This window comes from Pinus tabuliformis, chromosome 9, assembly GCF_031772625.1.
Source record: "Pinus tabuliformis cultivar Carrire ecotype Pingquan chromosome 9, CPIR1, whole genome shotgun sequence".
NCBI lineage: Eukaryota > Viridiplantae > Streptophyta > Pinopsida > Pinales > Pinaceae > Pinus > Pinus tabuliformis.
Window position 1 is genome coordinate 927,380,390 of NC_142307.1, and position 21,068 is coordinate 927,401,457.

The 21,068-nt window shown below is 36.2% G+C and overlaps 1 pseudogene; it reads right to left on the reverse strand.

Annotated features, from left to right (window-relative positions):
* Window positions 1–21,068, reverse strand: part of LOC149151789 (putative methyltransferase PMT21) — a 35,315-nt pseudogene that overhangs the window by 10,542 nt on the left and 3,705 nt on the right.

Sequence of the window (21,068 nt, forward strand, 5' to 3'; positions counted from 1 at the left end):
AATTTTTCATCTTCAACAATCAATGGCAAGTATCAAAACCTTGAGGGAAGAAGTCAATTTTTCAACAACAAGCTTAAAGTGCATTATCTATTTGCCACATTCTTCTGTAACAACACTGAATCTTTGAAGAAATCTAGTACATCAACAATTATATATATTCTAAGCATATTGATGACCTTATGAAACTATCCTATGATAACATGTTCTGAAGTTTAAAAATTTGTGGCTAAGAAGTAAATTGGCATAACTTGATTCGATCTATGATATTCATTGCTTGGGTTCTATTTGAACTATCTAAAGTATGGCAGAAGATGTTTGGAACAATGCTAATAAGGGCTAGACACCCTGGCATAATCAGAATTGAAGCAAATAGTTCAAAAGGAACAGAGCAGATCATTCCAAGGAAAAATTCAGAACAAGTCTTTTAGAGTCTTCATACAACTAGAAGTACTTGTGATATACGTAATATTGAGGTACTATTGATGTAGCATGACAATGTATCATCTTAAAGATGAGGAGAAGATTGATGAAGGTTGGATAACTAACTGATGTAAGACTTCAGAGGGAGCTATATAATCCCTAGCCAAATGTCTTGATGAATCCTTTTGCCCAATGATTATTTCAAGAAGGATGAGCATGTCAAAGAACATTAGGCAAGACATGACAAGTGATAATTCTCTAATGATGATTTGATAAATCTTTGTTACTTGAGAAGCCACATGACTATGATTGGATGATTTTGGTACATGGTCCAAAGGATTAATATCAGGTTGCAGATAGCTCGATGGTTATGTTTTGGACAAAGTTACTTTCTTGATATTCAGAGGGAGATATGATGTTTGGATGCAACTATTGATGATTTCTTCCCAACAAATGATGATCCTCTCATTTATCAATGTAAGAGGGAGTTGACTTTTAAAATCAAGATGAGAGACCTAGCTTTGTGCCTAAGCTTAAAGGTCTAATAAGATGGAGACGTTGCTGATCTGGTTATAGACAACTTGTGAGGACATTGGTGTATGCGATGGCCCATAATACTAAGACACTGAGACAATTTATGGTTAAGACTCATATATTGGATAGTTTCTCATTAAGATTAATTATGATTTGAAATACACTGTTGAGAATTGTTAGATTTTAAGTATGGTAAATGGAAAGAGCACATCTAAGTGCCATATCTCTTGGGGACCACCTTTATTTCGTGACTAAATCAAAGAATGAATTTTGTTACTCTAGGAGCACCATTGAGGCTGAATGTATAAAGTAGTAAGCATGGCTTATTATGAAGCCATTTGGTTGAGGAAGCTCTTCAGTGAGCCATTTGAGCACATACTGGAAACCATTGTTGTAGAGTGGGATTTTCCTTTCAGTGAATCTCGTGTTCCACGACCTTTCCTAGCATATTGGTATTAGGTACCACCTTATTTTGGATATGGTACAATGGGGAGCAATCAAGCTCCAACATTGCAAGATGGATGTGCAGGTTATGAGCATCCCCTCAAAGCCTCTTGGTAAGGTCAAGTTTACCTTCCTTCAAAGAGAGGTTGGGAGTCATGGAAAGACCCTACTATGAGGGCCTTGGTTGAACATTGAGCTCTGGGAGCTCCTAGGGGCCTGGGGTACTTCTTAGAGCTATGTACGACTTTAGGGTGAGTGGTTCACCTTCCCCTATTGGTTCATTATGTACAGGGTGACTGGTTCACCTTCCCCTGTGAGAATATACCCTAGTATGATGACACATGTATAGGGTGAGTGGTTCACCTTCCCCTACGATTCATAGCATGAGTGGTTCACCTTCTCCTATGGCATATAGGCATGATGAGTGGTTCACCTTCTCCTGCGGATGCCCCAACATACATCCTACCCATGTAGTCTTGGACTCATAGGAAGTACCTCTCACCTGGCCAATGAGTTGGGAAAAGTGGATAGGGACCATAGCATTGTAGTTGGATTCATCGTGTACTATCGTACTCCTTCTAACTAGGATGCATTATGTTCAAAAACTTGGTCTAGGGATAAGCTAGATTAGGGTTCTATCCCTAGTTATGTGGATTGAATTTTGTTAGTGGAAAGTGCCAAGGTCTTGTGACTCACTCTCGATCAATTCTTCTTCATTATCTATATCAGTGTTCAACAAAGTTGAGAAGGGATGCAGAGATAGTTCATGATGATAGGATGGAATGATAATGGATGGATTGGCAGGTGGAATTCTCACTAATTGAGACGGTGTAAAAATTGGAAACTAGGGAAAAATTTCACTTTGGGAATATTGTTTTATGAAGATAATCATGGCTTTGAATTCCTCTTTTCGAGAGAACCAAAATTGACCTAAAGATTTCCAAATTTGGATCAGGAGACATATGTTTTTGGATTCAATCCAACATATGTGTAATTTAACAAGGTCCGTTTGGGGTTAATTAACCAAGTTGAACCCCTCTCCATCTCCTATAAATGGAAGTGACCTCCAACCTCATTTGATACATAGACATCTCTTATTTTCTCCTCTCTGAAATAGACAAAGAAAGAATATGTCACCACCGAATGAGGAAGCGCAAGGTTGTTTTGGGTTGTTTTATGGGTCGAGTTCCTTAGGCAAGAGGATGTGGTTGTTAGGAGAAATTCTGGGTCATGTTCTTGGCAGTGTTTATCCTATTTTGTAGGCGAGATCCTACAAGAAGGCAGTTATAGACTTCAGGGTAGTTCAGAATGTGTGTTGGGACTATTTTGTGTGGGATCTCTCTTCTTCAGGTAGGCTGTAGCACTAGGAGGCTTCATCAGGAAGGCCACAAGCCTAATAGTGCTTGGACAAGGGGCCGAAAAGGTAAGTAACAACCCAGGCAAGCTGCAAACCTTGTCTTATGGAAGAAGAAGGGTCTTGAGGCATGTTTGAGGGCTAGAATTAGTCTAGACTCTAGAAGGATGATTCGAATTGCTTGAAGGAAGTCTGAAGTTGAGAAAAGGAGTTATTACAGTGATCTAATAAGCCCTAACCAAGATTCAGTTTACTAAAGAATTCTGAGCTCAAGAGGGACTGTGTTTATTATTACATGACCATTGTTGACCATTAGATAGGGTACAATTTGTCTTTTGTTTACAGAGTGTTGAAATTGCATTTTGTATTGGGCCATCTACTTGTCTAAGGGAAGCGATACTAGATCTTAAAATTTCCATGTCATTTTGACTTTGAATTGTTATATGCTCTCTCTGTTGAACATTTGACTTTAATAATAAAAAGAATTGATCAATGGATTTCCCCATATTGGGGGCTTTCCCTAGCTTGAGCCACATACTTGTGTTCTCTTATCTTGGCTTGTCTTCTATATTTATCATTTATGCCCTTTCTTTAGTTACAACTGATGTGATAATTATTCATGTGATTTCTAATGGAAATAAAATGGATTGATAAATGGGATAATATGGAATGTTGAAGTAATTGTCCTAAGCAAAGAACATGTCAAGCTAAAATTAACACCACCTACAGGACTGAAGTCTACCACTTCCAAGGTTGAAGTTGTAGATCAAACTAATGGGAGGATTTGACTCGCTTATCTAACAGGAACCCAATGTTCCTTGACAAGTCAGTCACTCAACCTTAAGGAGTGATAGATATTTTTCATCCTTCATCGATAATGAATGCAGTTTTTCCAGCGACATTGTTGTAGTAATATTTTAATAAGTTTTTACAGCTCCCCAATGAGAAATAGGGCATCTTTTGAATATTACCCTTTCGTTTTGTTTTTACTTATCAGTGGTGGGAAAAGGTGAATATATACATTGGTTAGAGGTGTGGTTTTCTACTCATACCCTTCAAGAACAGTCTATGTAGACATAACGTAACCTACATACAACCTATTATAAATTTCTGCACAGGAATAATTTTCACCTCATGTATAATAGACAAACCCATCACCTGTACCACCCCATAGCCTCCTATCAAGATATGCACAAAATAATAAGGATGACAATGGAAACAATTAAATTCCCAACAACGTAGCATCATGTAAATGTGATTATTCTTATAATGATGTTTTCAGGAGATATAACTTAAAATCAACAATGGTGGAAATACTTATCTCTAAACTGGGTATGGAAACTGAGTTAGGGACTAGACTTCTCCACACATATGTAGACTGGCCTACACCAAAATGTTGTTTTTCTTACAACCCAATCACCCCCGAGCCATATTCTAGGGCTTGGGGGAGAAATTTCTCAAGGATTAAATTGAAAATAGGTGGTTGGTGTAGGGACTCCGAGGGATTGATTCCCTCCACCCTTTAGTGAATTTACAGGCCTTGAGTTATGCACAAGGACGTGCAATGTTCTCCTTGTTCCTTCCTTCTATGCATGCAACCCAATAGTTCCTTCCTGGCATTGTTTACAATAGCAGAAACCAAACCCCTCTCCATGCTCCTCTTTTGTGCTATTCTCTTCTCCTTTTCAGCACCCCTGCTCCTGTTGCTTAAGAAAAAAATATCTACCCCTTTCTGTTGGTTTCCAACCTAGCACAAAACAAGCAAGCCAATCTAATCCTTCCTAATTGTCCATCTTATTCCATATTTTTGTGTGTGTTAGCCTTGTCATTGCTGACTTACTTATGTTTTCTTGCCAAGTCTTGCAAGCCAATCCCTATGATGCCACCTACCCCTTGTTTTCCATTTGTCCCCACACAAAGTCTTCCTCATCCCTGGAACCCATGTCCCTAACTCAACCTATTTACAATGTTTAATTTAAGAGGGAAATGTAACCGAGAAATTACACTAACTAACTCTAAATGCCCTGGTTGTGCCTAACCACAGTAGCTGCAATAGAAGAAACATCTTCAACATTCAATTTCACCTTTTCTATACAATTTGTTGTTTCCTCTAAAAATATAATTCTTTGTCCAGTTTCTCCTCTACTTATTACCTGGTAATGAGAAACAAAAGGTGTACCCAGGATGCTAGTACCTTATGCAATGAGAGTGTTTGAAGTAGTTGAGAAAATCATTAATGACCCAAGGAAAGATATTGATGTGGGTTCAGTAGGGTGTTTAGGAATACTAGATGTCACTTGCAAGCCACCAGTTCGAACAATTTCTTCTAAAACACTTTTCTTTTTCCTCTTTCTAGGTTTCTGCTCCTTGTTGGACTACCTACCAACTACCACACCTATTTTTGGAACATCTATACTAACATTGGTACCAGTGTGAATTGTAGTAGCCCCAACCATACTTAGGAAATGGGGAACCACAGGTGTCATTGGTGTATATGGTACATAAGGTGATACATAATACCTTAGTTATTAAGTGCATCCTGAGTTCCTTCTGGAACTACAAAACTAGAAATCTATAAGCCAAAATCTGGTGGTGGTCATTGAGGAGGGACCACCCATGGTCCAGGGAAAGGTAAGTGAGGCATCCAAGGAGTAGCACTTCTGGAGTAGGTAGTGTCCAATTTGTGCAAATTGATAGAGATGCCTTACTGCGGTCATTTGATGGGGTTCAAAATGTAGACTCCTCTAAATGGTGGACCCATGCATCCCTTCATTCACTGGAGTACTCCACACTGGTGGTGACAATGTGAGTGGGGGAAGTGGACTCATAATTGCTCGAGGGGTATTCTTGCTCCTACCCCTCCCTAAGTTAGAATCCCTAGTCATTTTAGTAAAAAATAAACGGCTCCTTGACACTACCAAGTCTGCTGACCTCATTCCTAAAGCAATATTCCTTGCATCAGGGGCATCAACTGATGCAGGAGTTGTAATCTCCATGACTTCAACAACTTTTGTAGAAACTGTTGATGTTGTGCTTGATCAAGGGGTGTGAATAGGTGTGCTTGAGGTACTAGATAACTCCTTCCCATTAATACAATATGCAACAATATACCAAGCATTCTCCCGCATACTCCTTCCATCTGATGCAAAGGAACCATTTTGAGATGCTGACACACAATATTAGCACACAAACAAATTGTTTGTCTTAAAGATATTGGAGAGACAAGAAATAAATAAAAATGAAATATTATGTAAGAAATGATCATCCCACATAGATAACAAACTCAGCATAGAACATGGTCACACACCTCCCCCTATATTAGAAAAAGTTGTTATCATCAATGCCTCATATGGTAATGACCCTTGAATGCCAAAACACATCATGCATTGCTAGTTAGAATGTAGATCCCAATTAAGAACAATTGTGGGTTCTGAGGTAGAATAAACACAATAGAGATAACTCACATAAGCGACTAGTACACAAGAATTTATGCATGCAATTGTACTTGTTGTGAATCTGTGAAAAGTTGTTGAAACAACATTGATGTTGGTACTACTGTTGCATTCAAATATGTTAATGTTGATAGTTGCATGGTACATGATGATGTAAATTGTGGGCCAATATCAAGAAGATCTGTACTAGAAGGCTTTTGTTCCTATCTAGCCTCAATTTTCAAGGAATGGCTCCCTAGCCTAACTGATGCACTATAGATCATGGCCATAGTACATAAACTTACCACCTCACTATCACCACATTTTTGTCATGACTTGTAAATTTGTTTTCTGACTCTGTAACAATATTTGCATGACTTCTTTTCTCTCCACTGGGTATATTTTTAGCTTTGGCTTCGACAAAGGCATAACCGCCCTTCAAGAGTATTGAAATTGTATCAGGCACTGCAGAATTGACATTATCATTTGCATGTTTTTTAAATGCTTCAGCTTCATCTTTCCCAGTTAGGCATGTTGTAGAAGCCTTGTTCTGTGCAAAAAAATACAGTAACAATATGATATTTTCAATAAACACCCTATTTGTAAGTCTGCAAAGCTAAAGAAAGGACCCACTCTAACCCAATCCAAATAATGAAGTCAAAATTAATAAGACCCGAGAAATTAAATAAACAAAATCTTTTAGAAAAAAGAAAGGAATCTGGCTTCAATCACCACAACATATTCAATAATTCCAAATGACATTGTAATGAACATAAGCTCTGTTTATAAAAATTGTTCTACATGAAGAATGCAATTCTTTTAACATAATAAAAATAAACTTCATATCATAAATGGAAGTAAACCTGAATCACTTTGCTTGGATGGCTAGTTTGAAAGAGTTTCCAGCATCCAAAATTTTTATCTATCTCACCAGACTGGGTGAAATCAACTGAGCCGTAAATACCCTCTCCAGTGGTGACATTATTTATCCAATCTCAAATGTGAAAGTATTTCTAATTTGAGACATAGACTTGGCTTCTAAATCTCCAGATTCAGTCTCAACCTTCTCTAGTTTATCATCCCCCTCATTGAAATAGAAGGCAATTTTATAGACTAAACAAGATCACTATTTTCAGCAGAAGGCCCATCAACATTTGGAAAGAGCATACAACTCTGCAAACTATTATCATCTTTATCCATTGCAAGAGATTTATTATCATGTTCTAATGAGATCCCAACTTCTAAACTAACCTCCATTTCCTTGAGCTTGTCTTTGTATTTTCCAAGCTCTTCTGTCACTTTCTCAAGCACTTCCATAGTCACATTTTGAACCTCTTGCCCAAGTTTTCTGCTTCCCAAATAACATTCTCTGCAGGAATATCCAATTGTGAAACTTCCACCATAGTTTGGTTAGTGTTATGATCTACCGAGCAAAAGTAAGGGTTGTATTTAGATGTACTTCCTTGATATAATTTACTTATTCTTTCAGTCGCATACGTTAGGATTGAAACTCCATTTGCCTGTAAACCAAAGTAACAAATTAACAGTCTTATAAGATTTGAAATTTTGCTAATCTGGTTGTAATAATATAAAACTCTCGACAAATTGTCATATTTGTTGGTTCACCTCCATAATTTAAACCTAACTTCCAAACTAGTGCCTGGGTGTACACTGAATTTTTTTAGCTAAAAAACCAAGAAATGATCTCTTTAAGATACATGTTGAAATGGATTCAGTTTCAAAATCAAATATAAAACACCTACTACTATATAGAAGCTCAACAAAATAAGTAACAAAAAAATAGTACACAAGAAAAAGAAAAAAAACTCAAACATTATTAGTTGGAAGAAACAAACCTCTAGTGCATCATCTTTGTACAAAACTCCACAGTGCGTGAGAGCACACACATTTTGGGGATTGAGCACAATAGTTTTTGTAAAGCATTCAAATGCCCTTGGAATGAGACTTTGTATTTGGAGGAAAATTCATTTTTCAATGCTAGCCTTGATATTGGTAGGCTCTATTTCCAGACTAGTTTCATAGAAACCAAGTGCATCTCCAAAAGTATTCCTCGATTGCAATATACTAGCATAAAATAGCGCATCCTTCCCTTGAAACCTTCTAAGTGATGAGGATGAAGGGGAGGAGGTAGGAAGAGGAGCAGAAGTAGAAATAGGCCTGATACTAGAAGTATTGGTCATTGAATCATTGAATGATGGCCCATCGACGACTCACTGATCCATCGACATTCGAAGGAAATGACCTCTACAAGTGCTCATTGTCACCTACAACATCCACCGCTCCCTTCCAACATTCACAATATAAGGCTGAGTAGATTGAGTGACTTGAATTTTGTCTATCCATGCCATAACCAGACCCATTCCACTCTTCAATGCCCCCAATTTTCCATACTGCTCCATTTCACAACCCTACTCCAGCCAAAATGAAGACGATCACATAGCAACCCCGTTGAAATCCATTACCAAGAATAGATTGAATCCATCGTATTCTATGCAAGTGAAAGCCAATCATTGATATAATAACAGTTGGGTATTTAAACATACATCATATACAAACAATTTCCTTCCAAACATCTCCCAAATTAACTTCAACATTACATAAAATCCTCCTATAACCTCACACAGAATTCATCAAAACAACAATAAGTGACCCTACATGTGGATTGCCATCACATTCAAAATAAAGACCCTAGATCGAAATCTAGAAAATGTAGTAAGCATTTGGGATGATAAGCTTTGCCCAATGTTCAAGACAAAATCTGGATGGATACTTGTTCTACAATGCAAAAATGACAGTTGAAATAGAATTTGAAACTCTAAAATTTTGAATCTCCCACCAAGAAAACGTGGTCGTGTTCGTAGGAGGGAATCACCTTAGTTTTTTGACTCTAGGAAGTAAATCTTCATTGCAGCATTGGGATCTTCATCATCTTGATCTCGGAAAACTTTAGTTCCTGGGCAGGATATCTATGATTGGAAACCCCATGGTTCAAGGATCAATTACAATATGTTGATGATATCATCTTGATCTCGAAAAACTTTAGTTCCTAGGCACGATATCTACAATTGGAAACCCCATGGTTCAAGGATCAATTACGATATGTTGATGATATTTAACTAAAGTTTGATTTCATTCTCATAAAAGGGTGAATGACCAATGTTTCTATTCAAAAATTGGGGCGGAGGGAGCATATAGGAGCTTCAAAGTCACTTTTTAGAATGATTAGTTATTAAAAAATGCGGTGAAAAAAATTCAATTTTTTTATTGAAATGTAAATAGAAATTAATTTGAATTTAATTATATTGCCGCCAAATACATAGCTCTTGCTCCTTAGAAATCAAAACTTTATGGAGGTTCAGCATTGGCAAGATGATGTTGTGAGGCTCTTTATTGCAATCTATAAGTGGATGGATCTTTCTTATTTTGCGACTTTTTGTGGTTGATGTTGCAATCATCACCATTGTGGTTTACCATTAGATGGATTTTGCTTGGTTTTTGTAATTATTATTTTTTGTATTTCTCAATTTTGTTTCTACTCGTTAGTATTGTAGTTGTGATGCTTAGTGCTATGTGTGAGGGTCAAAGTGGATTTGATGATTTGCTAATTTATTTCCCTTTTCATTCATATTACCACATTATATTTTGTTTGGTGGATTTGAGCATTTGCATGGGTTTCTTAATATTTAAAACTAAGGATTGAGGATTCCACGTGTGTTTATTAGTGTTTCTGTAACATATATTTGACCAAATATATATATATATATATATATATATATATATAATGCTAACCTTACCATAAATCTAAACTCATTATGTTATATTACTCGACTATGGTTCCATGGAACCATACTCGAGTAATATAACATAACGAGTTTAGAATTATGGTAAAGTTAGCATAAATAATTTATTTTTTATGGTCAAATATTTATTACAGTTTATTCTTCATTACATGGGTTTTTGTTGGATGTTGGCCTTGTTGTATTTGTCCATCAATGTTTCTAAATGATGTGTAGAATTGTGATGTCGTTGTTTAAGTTGATGGTTCACAAGGATGTCATGTGCATGCACATTTGACAAATGCTTCGAATTTAATTCCCTGTGAATGTTATCAAATGATATAACCCTGAATATTATAATCAGCTCCATAACTCTAGTCATCCACTGATCCAATAAAGAAGTTTGTAAGGAAGTATAACCTTTTAGAAAATCGATAAAAACCTTTGAATCCCTTATCACTTATAATTTTAGATTGTTGAAGTGGAACAATTAAAATGAATAACATTAACGACCAATTTGTATTATTGTAGTACTTGTTAGGTAGTTGTATTTTTGTTCCTAGCCTAAATTAGTCATTCACGTTAGTCATTTTCAGTTATATTACATATTATCTAGTCATATATTTTAGTTTGGGACTAAATTAGTCATTTATGTTGGTCGTTTTTAGTTGAGTCACTTAAGATTGCTCATTTTTTGTATTATTTCACTTGGAAAAGTTGTGGTGACTAAATTTTTTAGTCACCTAGTCACTAATTTCATCATTTTCTACTAGTGGTAGAGCTAGGGTTTCATTAGGATATGTAAAAGGATTAGGATTGGGATTAGGTGTGGGTTTTATATGAAAGATTTCACACTTGGAACTTCTTCAATAGTTTGGATATGATTAGGATTAGTGTTTGCTTCAACTATGGTTAGAGAATTATGTAAAGCTAGGATTCTCCCCCCCTTTGACATCAATGGCAAATGGGGTGCCCAAGTACTCCCCCTATCACATCATTTCTTGTCATGCTACTCCCCCTGTCATGGTGATATTTCTTCTGGCAATGTGGTCCATGATATATGTGTTTACATTTCTTCATGTGATGAACCAACTTCCCTTTCTTGCATAAACTCTTCTAGCTCATAAAGGATCACTTGCCTTGTGATCAAGTGGAAGACATCTTTAGCAATGGTCCATTGGATGAGTAAAATAGTTTTTTCTTCAATGGATTTGCTCCCAAAAGATGTGTGACTCATCAAGGATTTCATAGGGCCCTTTTTCAGATAGCTTCTACAAGAATGATTACAAGCTCCCCCTAACTATATGTATGGTCTCCTTTTTGGCAAAGTCTCATCATCAAACACTTGGGATATCACATCTTGATGTCTTCATCAAATCAACATGTGTTGTTGGCTAGAGTGTCCAAGAGACTTTCAGATCCAATTTGCTTCTTTCTCCATATTTGTGCAACTTTCTTTTTTGGCTTAGTTGTCATTATTCTAGCTTGTGTATGGAACCAAGTTAAAATCACGTACCATATGTCCAATGTTATGGAAATTGAAGCACTCCATATTGTTTATAAAAGAGTAATCATGACTTATTCTTGCAAACTGTCTTCTAGGATATTGATGGGCACCATTATATTTGTCTTTGTGATATGCCCTACAATCTTTCTCCATGTACCCAAAATTTGTACAAGAATAGAAATAACCAAGAAATATACTTTGGTACCTGGGAGATGAAGATTTCCATGATGTACTTCTGAAGTCTTTTTTCCTTGAGATTCTTTGATTATATTCATTACCTTGTGTATTCTTGACACCATCTGCAAGTATTCTTGGAGTAGGATTTCTTTCATAGTTGTCTTGACTCTTCTCCTTGCCTTTGTTGGAACTAAGAGCATCAACATTTCTTTTTGGATTCCTCACATCCATGTTGTTTGAAGCATTATCATTCTTTCTTGAGGATTCATCTACATAGACAAGACCTTATTTATCAAGGGGAGACCTTTGATGACCTAGGATGTCATCTAGGGTTTGAGAACTTTTCAAGTTCTTATTTAGCAAGTCAACTTCTTTTCTAAGAAAGACAATTTCTTCCTTCATTTTCTTGGATTCTTCATTGCTCTTTGATTGAATGATCCCCATTTATTCCTTCATCTTAGTTTCTTCACATGATTGGGCCTTAAGCAAAGTGATTTCTAATATTAACTTGGTGATGTCATCACCCTTTTCTTCCAGTTGGCATATCATGGTGTTTCTCTCCTTTTCTGCTTCAGTAACTTGCCCTTGTATGAATATCAAAGCTTCCATCGCCTTATCAGCTCCTTGTGCTTGCTTCCTTGCTTCTTCTAGTTGAGATCTAAGGGAGGAGACCTCTTCCTTTTATTTACCAATCTTCGTTTCAAGTTTGTTCAAGCTCTTGTGCGTTTATTCAAGGTGGCTTGACAAGGTATCTTCCCATTTCTTTTCCTTATCCAATTGATTTTTCATGCATATGACTTCTTCATGATGCTTTCTCTTGTTTTGATGAAATTCTTCCTTAATATTTGTGAGCTCCTCATATGTTTCTTGTACTTGAATCTTGACAAGGTCAACTTCCTTCCTTGTCTTGTCCTGGTCACCAACTTCTTTCTTCTTAAGTTCCTCATTTTCCTTTTCAAATTGTTAATCTCTTCCATGACAGCCATAAGTTTAGTGAGGAGATATTCTTCATTCTCTTCATCTTCTAGGTATTCTTTAGCCTTGATGTTACCAATCTTATCTTCAGCTTCCTTTATGGGTTCTGGATGTCCTTATTGTTTTCCATCATTTTCTTGACTAGATATCATTGTCAACACTCTTTTTGAGTGAAGATCGTGAATTTTGTTCCATATACCTTTTGTTGACAAACATTTTTCAAAATTGACCTTCATAGAATCAAGCAGCCCATTCAAGATTTCTTTCATTTCTCTTGTATTATGTTCCTTGGATTCTCCATCCATCACGATATCAGCAATCACCAATTCCCATACTCCAACACCTTGAGCCATTAAGAAATTTTTCATGCTTACCTTCCATACATCAAAGTTTCCATTGAACAATGGAACTTTCTCAATTTGATTGTCTTCAGTTTTCATTGTTAAGTTAGAGACATCTTTAGGAGGATTGGAGGCTTTCTTCCTTGGCTTTGCCATTTGAGTTCTAAGGATCAACCTTAAAGATGCTAGGCTTTGAGTGAACGTACTAGCTCTTATACCAATTGTTGGAAATATTGAGGGGGGGTGAATCAATATTCCTTTTCAATTGTTAATTTTACCAATTAGATCACTTATATCTAGACCACAAAATGAACAATAAGAATAAATAATTTTATTAATTTCTTCAATAAATCAAGTACATTATATGTATGGCTCCAACCCTAGATGAAGACACCATTCTTCAATCTCTTAGGCGCCAGCCTGTATTTTCCAAGCACCGACTTGGACTTCCAAAGGCTCCAACCTTGTCAATTTTGAGGCACCAACCTCAAGGGCTCCAACCCTATATCTAGTTTAGGCTCCGACCGGGTTTCTTGAGGACTCTGATCCTCTAGGGCACCGACCCGATCTTCTAAGGCACCAAGCTTGTGTTTTCGAGGCTCCAACCTCTTGGGATCCAACCCTTATCTTTACTTCGTAAATACATATTTGGTTATACTTAACGACTTCCAATGTCTTATTCAACGAGCCCTATAAATCTTCAGCTATCCCATCACTTAGTCTCCCCATCACGTCATCAATGACAACCTTGATCTGCATATGAAGGTGTCTCCATTGTTCTTCATGGTACCCAAAACACAACTCTCCAAGGTTACTTCATCAGAACTTCAATCATTCACAAGATCTCTACTAATGCCCCCAAGTCAGCTTCTAAAGGGTCTTCTACAAGTTTTTGCCTCAACAAGACTGATCTTCAATATGGTAACAAGTTGAAGTGTTCACAAGTCTCCACAAGTCAACAGATCTTCAAAACACAACAAGTCTTCAAGGATTCTTCTTTGGGGTCTCCAATTGGTTGCTCAACATAGTTTTCTCCAAACAAGTCTTCAAATGCTTCAAATGATTGTCCAATTTAGGTCTATCCAAAATCCTTAAAAACTTCTATGAACCTGCTCCAATGTTAGCTTAATGAAGCTTCTTTACAAGCCTTATATGATGAACTTTTTGATCTTCTCTAAGAGTGACTTCAACGATACACAAAATTGTTGCTATATAATTCTTCAAAGAAATTCTTCCAAAGCTGATTAGGTTTGTACAAATAGAATTCTTGTTGAATTGTTCTTTTCACAAGGATGTCTTCAAAGATAGCTCTAGGAGGGGTCCAAGTTCTGGTGACAAGAAGGCTTAAGGTCTGTAAAAATGTATGTACGCAATCTTCATATATGTCACTTCACAACTCTGCAATTTTTATAGGTCTACAAACTTCAGAAATGTCACTGAATTTTCTCACAAGTCTACAAGTCAACCTACAATGAACACTAACCAACCAATCTACAATATGACTGTGATCAGTAGCCTTCCTCAAGTCCGTAATAAGAGTCTCTTACAAGATTTATAGGTAAAAGGTTACATCGTTGGCTTAAGGTGGGACAAATTATGGGCCAACCAACATTAATGTAATACGTAATATGTAGTACATTCATAAAATATGCAGCGTCCAACGTTAGATACGTTCAACGTAATATGTCTATCAAATATGCAACGTCTAGTTAAAAATATGTTAAGCTTCCACGTAATATGTCCATCCAATATGCAAAGTTTTTTCTTTAAATTATTTTTTATATAGTCTTTGGCTTGGGCATCAAATATGTTATATATTTATATTTTTATATATCCAACATAGTTTACGACAGATTCAAGAGAACATGTCAATCTTTGGTCTGGCATGTGATCATGCACATACATTATATTTGTCTGCCATGTGAAAGATGAAAAAAGATCATGCAAAAAAGCTTTTTTGCCATGTGAGTGTTATATTTCATCAAAAGGCTTATCCTCCATGCAAAAGACCTTGTCTCCCATTATATCCCATCTTCCATGTACATGATGCAATTACACATTGACTTCCATGTATGGTCATAGGGAACATGTATGTCATGTTTGTATGCCATTAAACAAAGTCATTTCATGTATATGGTAATGGTAAGGTGCATAGGTATATGATGTTTGCATAGCTATTTTAGGAATTAAGAAAATTCATTTCATGTATATGGTGTGTATGCTTCAATAAAACTAGGATATTATATGGGACTACATTAATATTTCTATACCTAAATATTCATCTATGTAGGGTTTTATTCATTTGAAAATACATAGTAGAACTAGGGTTTCATTAGGATATGTAAAAGGATTATGATTGGGATTAGGTTAGGGTTTTATATGAAAGGTCTTCACACTTGGAAATTCTTGAATAGTTTGGATATGATTAGGATTAGTTTTTGCTTCAACTAGGGTTAGAGCTTTATGTAAAGCTAAGATTTCCCTAGTGTTAGGGCAACGTCACACATCGCAAGAATATTTTCCATCTCATCAAATACCATATTGACATCAATGACAACCATGACTAACATGGTAGACCAAGTATATATATAGAAGATGATGATTTTTGTACTGATAAAGTTTCTCTAACACGTATTGTTTACATATTCCTAATGCAAAGAGGGAGCATGGTCACAATGGGAGTATACTGAAGTCAATATTTGAGTATCATATTATGCATTGACAATAGGTATCATTAAATGGTATCAAGTTTTTGCTGCAGAATGGATTAATTTTCTATTGGAAATTGGTACCATGCATCATATTTGTGGTGAAAGGGTCATGATTATAGGATGAAAACACTCAATTATCAAGTGCTCAACATTTGCTACTAGTGGCATCAATTCTGAAAGTGGTATCAAAGGTACTATAAATTGGTATTTATAGTCATTAGACTCCTTATTGGAGTATGATGTTCATGTTGTATGTAAGTCCAAGTGTTGATAGAGAAGCAATGATTTATATGACTGGTCCCTGAGGAGTCAAATGTATCATGGTGAGTTGATGGTCTAAGCATGCATTGATGATAGTCCCTCTATGTTTGTAAAAAATGTTGTACTTTGTTGTTAATTAGTTGACAATTGATGGTGTCATGCATAAGAAAGATTGTTATTGTTGCTAGAAATCAGGTGTGTGTATCTAGGTAGGTATTGTTATGCATGTAATCCTAGATGAGACTCAGACCGCAAAAAAAATATTTCTCATGGCTCAATTTCACAAACATGTGTTTTTTAGTAAGATATCCCTCTTTCCTACTTGAGGCAGAGATTAGGAGTAATTTCTCCTTTCACTTAAACTCAATCCTCTTCACAGGACAAAGAGTAAGTTGCTTGGATAATATCATATGTACCTAAGGTTTTCATCTTAAGAAGAAGCAGTTGACCGATGCATATGATTAGAAGACAAAGGGAGATTGTTGATAGCGGGAACACGTTAGTATGTTTTCCATTGATTTCAAAGGGGGATACGTATTACTAATCAAATAAAAGATGGTAAATAGACTCATACAAAGAGGGAGAAGGACCTCAAGCAAAACATAGAGAGAAGCATCAAATACAAAGAAGATAATTACACTTATCTTTGCTTGATCATTGGTGATGATGATTTCTTTGATCTTGGTGTTGCCATCAATGCCAAATGGGGAGATTGTTGGAAATATGTTATCATTGATGGAAAAGGAAAAAGAAACAAAGATGTAGAGACTTTTTATCCAATTCTTGTGTATAAGATCATCTTAGATATAGGTAAAACATACTCAGATTGATAGAGCTTTAGAAAATCTTTCCAGTGGTATGTGGAAGTTTTAAAATGGCCTCCTGCATGAAAAGAAAAAGGCAGTCAAAGTTGGTGACCAAAATGTCAAAGAACAAACTTAAAGAAGGTTGGACACCCTTTTCGGTGCATAGCCAAGTTTGGCGGAGTAGTCAAACTCAGCAGTAAAACTAGTGGAGCTGCCAAAAGGTGGACCATGCATATGTGGCATGTATAAAAAAGCAATGGGAGCAGTTTTTATTGGACACAGGTGGACCCCACTAATAGTGAAGTTTTCTAAAGAGGAACCCAAAGGATTGTAAGAGGATTACAATGGTTTCACAAGTTAAAGTATTAGGATAGAGGGAGATCTAGCCTTAAGCCAGACACAAATTAGATCTAGCTACGGAAATCTAATGGCGCAGATTCATTAGTAAATAAATTTATCTCTCAAAGCTTAAGGTGTAGTGGACCCAACAGAGTCATTGTTGAAAACAATTTTATTAATAAAAAGGTTTCAAAGATGAAGCATCACGAAGAGGGGCTCCAGACATAAGCGGTGACATTTAGTCATTTCTCATATAAAAAAGACCAAGGGCACATAAAAATAATAAATGAATTAGGTCCCCGAGAGGCTAGAACAACTTAGTTCCTAAAGAGCCCAGTCAACGGTCACAGGGAGGGACCTTATGGTAGAAAATAGGTAAAGGCGCCAAGCAAAAAGAGCTTAAGGATAATTTGGCACAATTGGTAGTATTTGGACCATGGAGTTTATATTTGACAACGATAACATTTTTAAAGGATTTGGGCCTATGTTAAGTTCTTTAGGCACATGAAAAAGTCGACAACTTGAGTTGGTAATGTTTATTAAAAAGGATTTTGGGGCTCTAGCAATGTGCTAAGGGCCCATGCATGAATGATGAGTCTGTAGCTATTTTGGTAGCTAATTTTTAGCAGGGCCTTTGGGCCTGTGGATGGAACAACTTGGAGTTTTGGTAGCAGCATGGAAAAGTTAAGAGGAAAGTTTGTCAATTGTGATAAATCATGAGATTCTCTAGAAATACAAAGTCCTAGTTAAATTATGTTAAAAAAGTCAGAATGAGAAAAATAAACAAAAATACTCATAAGTTGAGCCCAAAACTAAATATCAGATATTGGGAGGTTAAGATCACATACAAAAGAGTTTATTAAATAGGGAAAAGGACAAAAAATAAAAAAATCCATGTAGCATATCTGAAGGCAAGTTAACCAAAGTCAAATTCCAAAAATATCGATCCAGAATTATTAAAATGCAGAATTCGACCAACAAAGTTCATGGGTTAAATGAGTAGTTAATGAATCTTTAGAAGCATGTAAATAAATCTGAAGTGTTTAAGGAGATTCAAACCAGCCATTGTTCCTCTCAGGCCGAGACATTATTGGAAAATGGTAGCGACCCAACAACATCATCAAAGGGATCCATGAATTTTGTTAAAGGAAGATCTGACAACACTACAATGATAGAGAAAAGAATGAAGCATAAAGGAGATAAAATAACTTCTAGGAATCAAAATAAAGGTATGTAACCCCTTATATGATTTTATTGTAATAACACATGACACTTTTCCTCCAAGTGTCTAGAGAAGAAAAAAAAATTGCAGCAATAGAAGTGGAATGCGTTATTTCAGCCATAACCATGAGTTGCTAAGAAAAATTCAAATAGCCAAGTACAAAGAGCCTTTTCCCTGAAAGTAAATATTTCTAGTGGCCCAAAAACATAAAGAGAACTTGAATCGGTCCAAGAAATTGGACAGGAAGAAGTTTTGGTAAGAATAACAATTCCTTTGTCCCCTTCTTGAATAATGTTGAATGCTACAGGTGTAGGAATTATGGGCACAAACAAACTACATGAAAATTTGGCAAGAAAATATATTTTCTAAACACTACAAATAGAGGTATCAATCTTATTGAGAGCCAACAAGGACAACGACGCATGAGCTATTTCAACACTCAAAAGAAAGGCAGATTGAATGGAGCATGGAGGCAGCACAGAGCAGTGTTCGGTTTTGAAGATATTTAGCAGAGAGTTAGCATATCAGAGTATGAGATTCCTATGGTTAATATTTCTTATATAACCTACAATAGATAGATACTCAAATTAGAAAAACTAAGAAGCATAAACCATGATACTGCTCCAAATAAATACAGTGATTATGAAGAGAAACAGGTAAATTGCAAATTGGCTTTAATTGGTGCTAACAAATGGAATGATTAGTGGTTTATATACTTAGACAATGGTAGAAAGTCATCTAGTCAAGCCAACCAATGTAAGAAATCAACTCATATCTAGGTGTGAAAGAAAAAGGAATATAATCTACTCAGGGGGAGTAAATCCCTTGCTCCTCTTCATTAAAGAGAAGAGGAAGGCTTCAAGGGAATCTAGAAAGTTATATTCAAGGAGATGGAAGGAACAAGCCAATGAATGCATCTGAAGGATAGAGGAAAGTATGTCATTTTATGTTGATTGCTGAGTAGTGTGGTTGTAGGTTTTAACCCCATATAGAAATTACCTGCTTACGAATTCTAAAACACAGAAAATAAACAATGCGAGAGCATAACACATAAGACACATATACACAAAGATTTTCCCCTGGGTCCCAAAACCGGGACTACCAGCTTGATTTTTCATTATGTTCCTTTCAATGTTGCAATACATATATATACATGCCGAAGCATCCAATACCATGGACCGAAAACCATCGTGCCCAAAACCATGTGTGAAAACCATGCAAAAAAACATAAGTAGGCTCGCCCACCTAATATAGGATACCAAAAAAATTTCCCCAGGGCACTACCCTAGACCTCATAGAGGGGGGCTAATCGCCCCCCTCAAACCCCCTATGACCCCCCGTGTTGTGCAATCGATGCAACGAAGGGGGAGCTTCACCCCCCCACTAACACCCTGGTTAACTAGAGGGTCTAGTTGTGGAAAGAATATAACACAACCCAACAGTGGTTGATTGAATGTTATTTTCAAATCATATTGGTAGACCAAGTATACATATAGATGGTGAGGATCTGTTTATTGTTAAAGTTTCTCTAGCAAGTATTGTTTACAAATTCCTAATACAAAGAGGGAGCATGGCCACAAGGGGAGTATACTCAAGTCAAGATTTGAGTATCAAATTATGCATTGACAACATGTATCGTTAATTGGTAGCGGGTGTTTTTTGCAGAATGGATTAATATTCTATTGGAAATTGGTATAATACATTAGATTTTTGGTGAAAGGAACATGATCAAAGGATAAGAACACTCAGTTATCAAGTGCTCAACATTTTTTATCAGTGGCATCAATTCAACAAGTGGTGTCAAAGGTACTACCAATTGGTATTTACAGTCATTAAACTCTCTGTTAGAGGATGGTGTTCATGTTTTCTGTAAGCCCAAGTGTTGATAGGTAAGTACTGATTTATATGACTGGTTCTTAATGAGTCAAATGTATCATGGTGAGTTTGTTGTCATTGGAAGTCTACCAGGTGAAATACAAACCGAGCTACTGGTCTAGGCATGCATTGATGAGGGTCCTTTTAAGTTTTCCAAAAGCGTTGTACTTTGTTGTTCATCAATTTACAATTGATGGTGTCATGCATAGGAAAAGTTGTTCTTGTTGATAGAGGTCATGTGTATGTGTCTAGGAAGGCACTGTTATGAATGTAATCCTAATTGAGACTTGGACTAGCAAAATATATTTCTTATGGCTCAGTTGCAAAAGCATATGTTGTTTTAGAAAGAGATCCTTCTTGCTTTCTTGAGGCGGAGATTGGGAGAAATTACTCCTTTCCCTTGAAATCAATATTCTTCACAAGGCATAGAACAAGTTGGTTGGATCATATTAGAGGTACTTGAGGTTTTTAGCTTAAGAAGAAACAATTCACATGTTCATAGGATCAGAAGACAAAGGGAGATTTTTGACAGCGGGAGAATGTTAGTATATTTTCCATTGATTTCAAAGGGGGATAAGTATTGTTGATAAAAAAATGATGGTAAATAACCTCATACAAAGAGGGAGAAGGACCTTAAGCAAAACACAAGGAGAAGCATCAAAGATATAGAAGATAATTACCATTGTCTTTTCTTGATCATTAGTGAATCAATGGTAATGATGTTTTGTTTGATATTGGTGTTGCCATCAATGCCAAAGGGGGAGGTTGCTGGAAATATGTTATCACTGATGGAAAAGGAAATTTTTTTTGGGAAATGAAAACAATGGAAACTACAAATTCATTGGTAAATATGTTGTCAATCATGGCAAAGGTA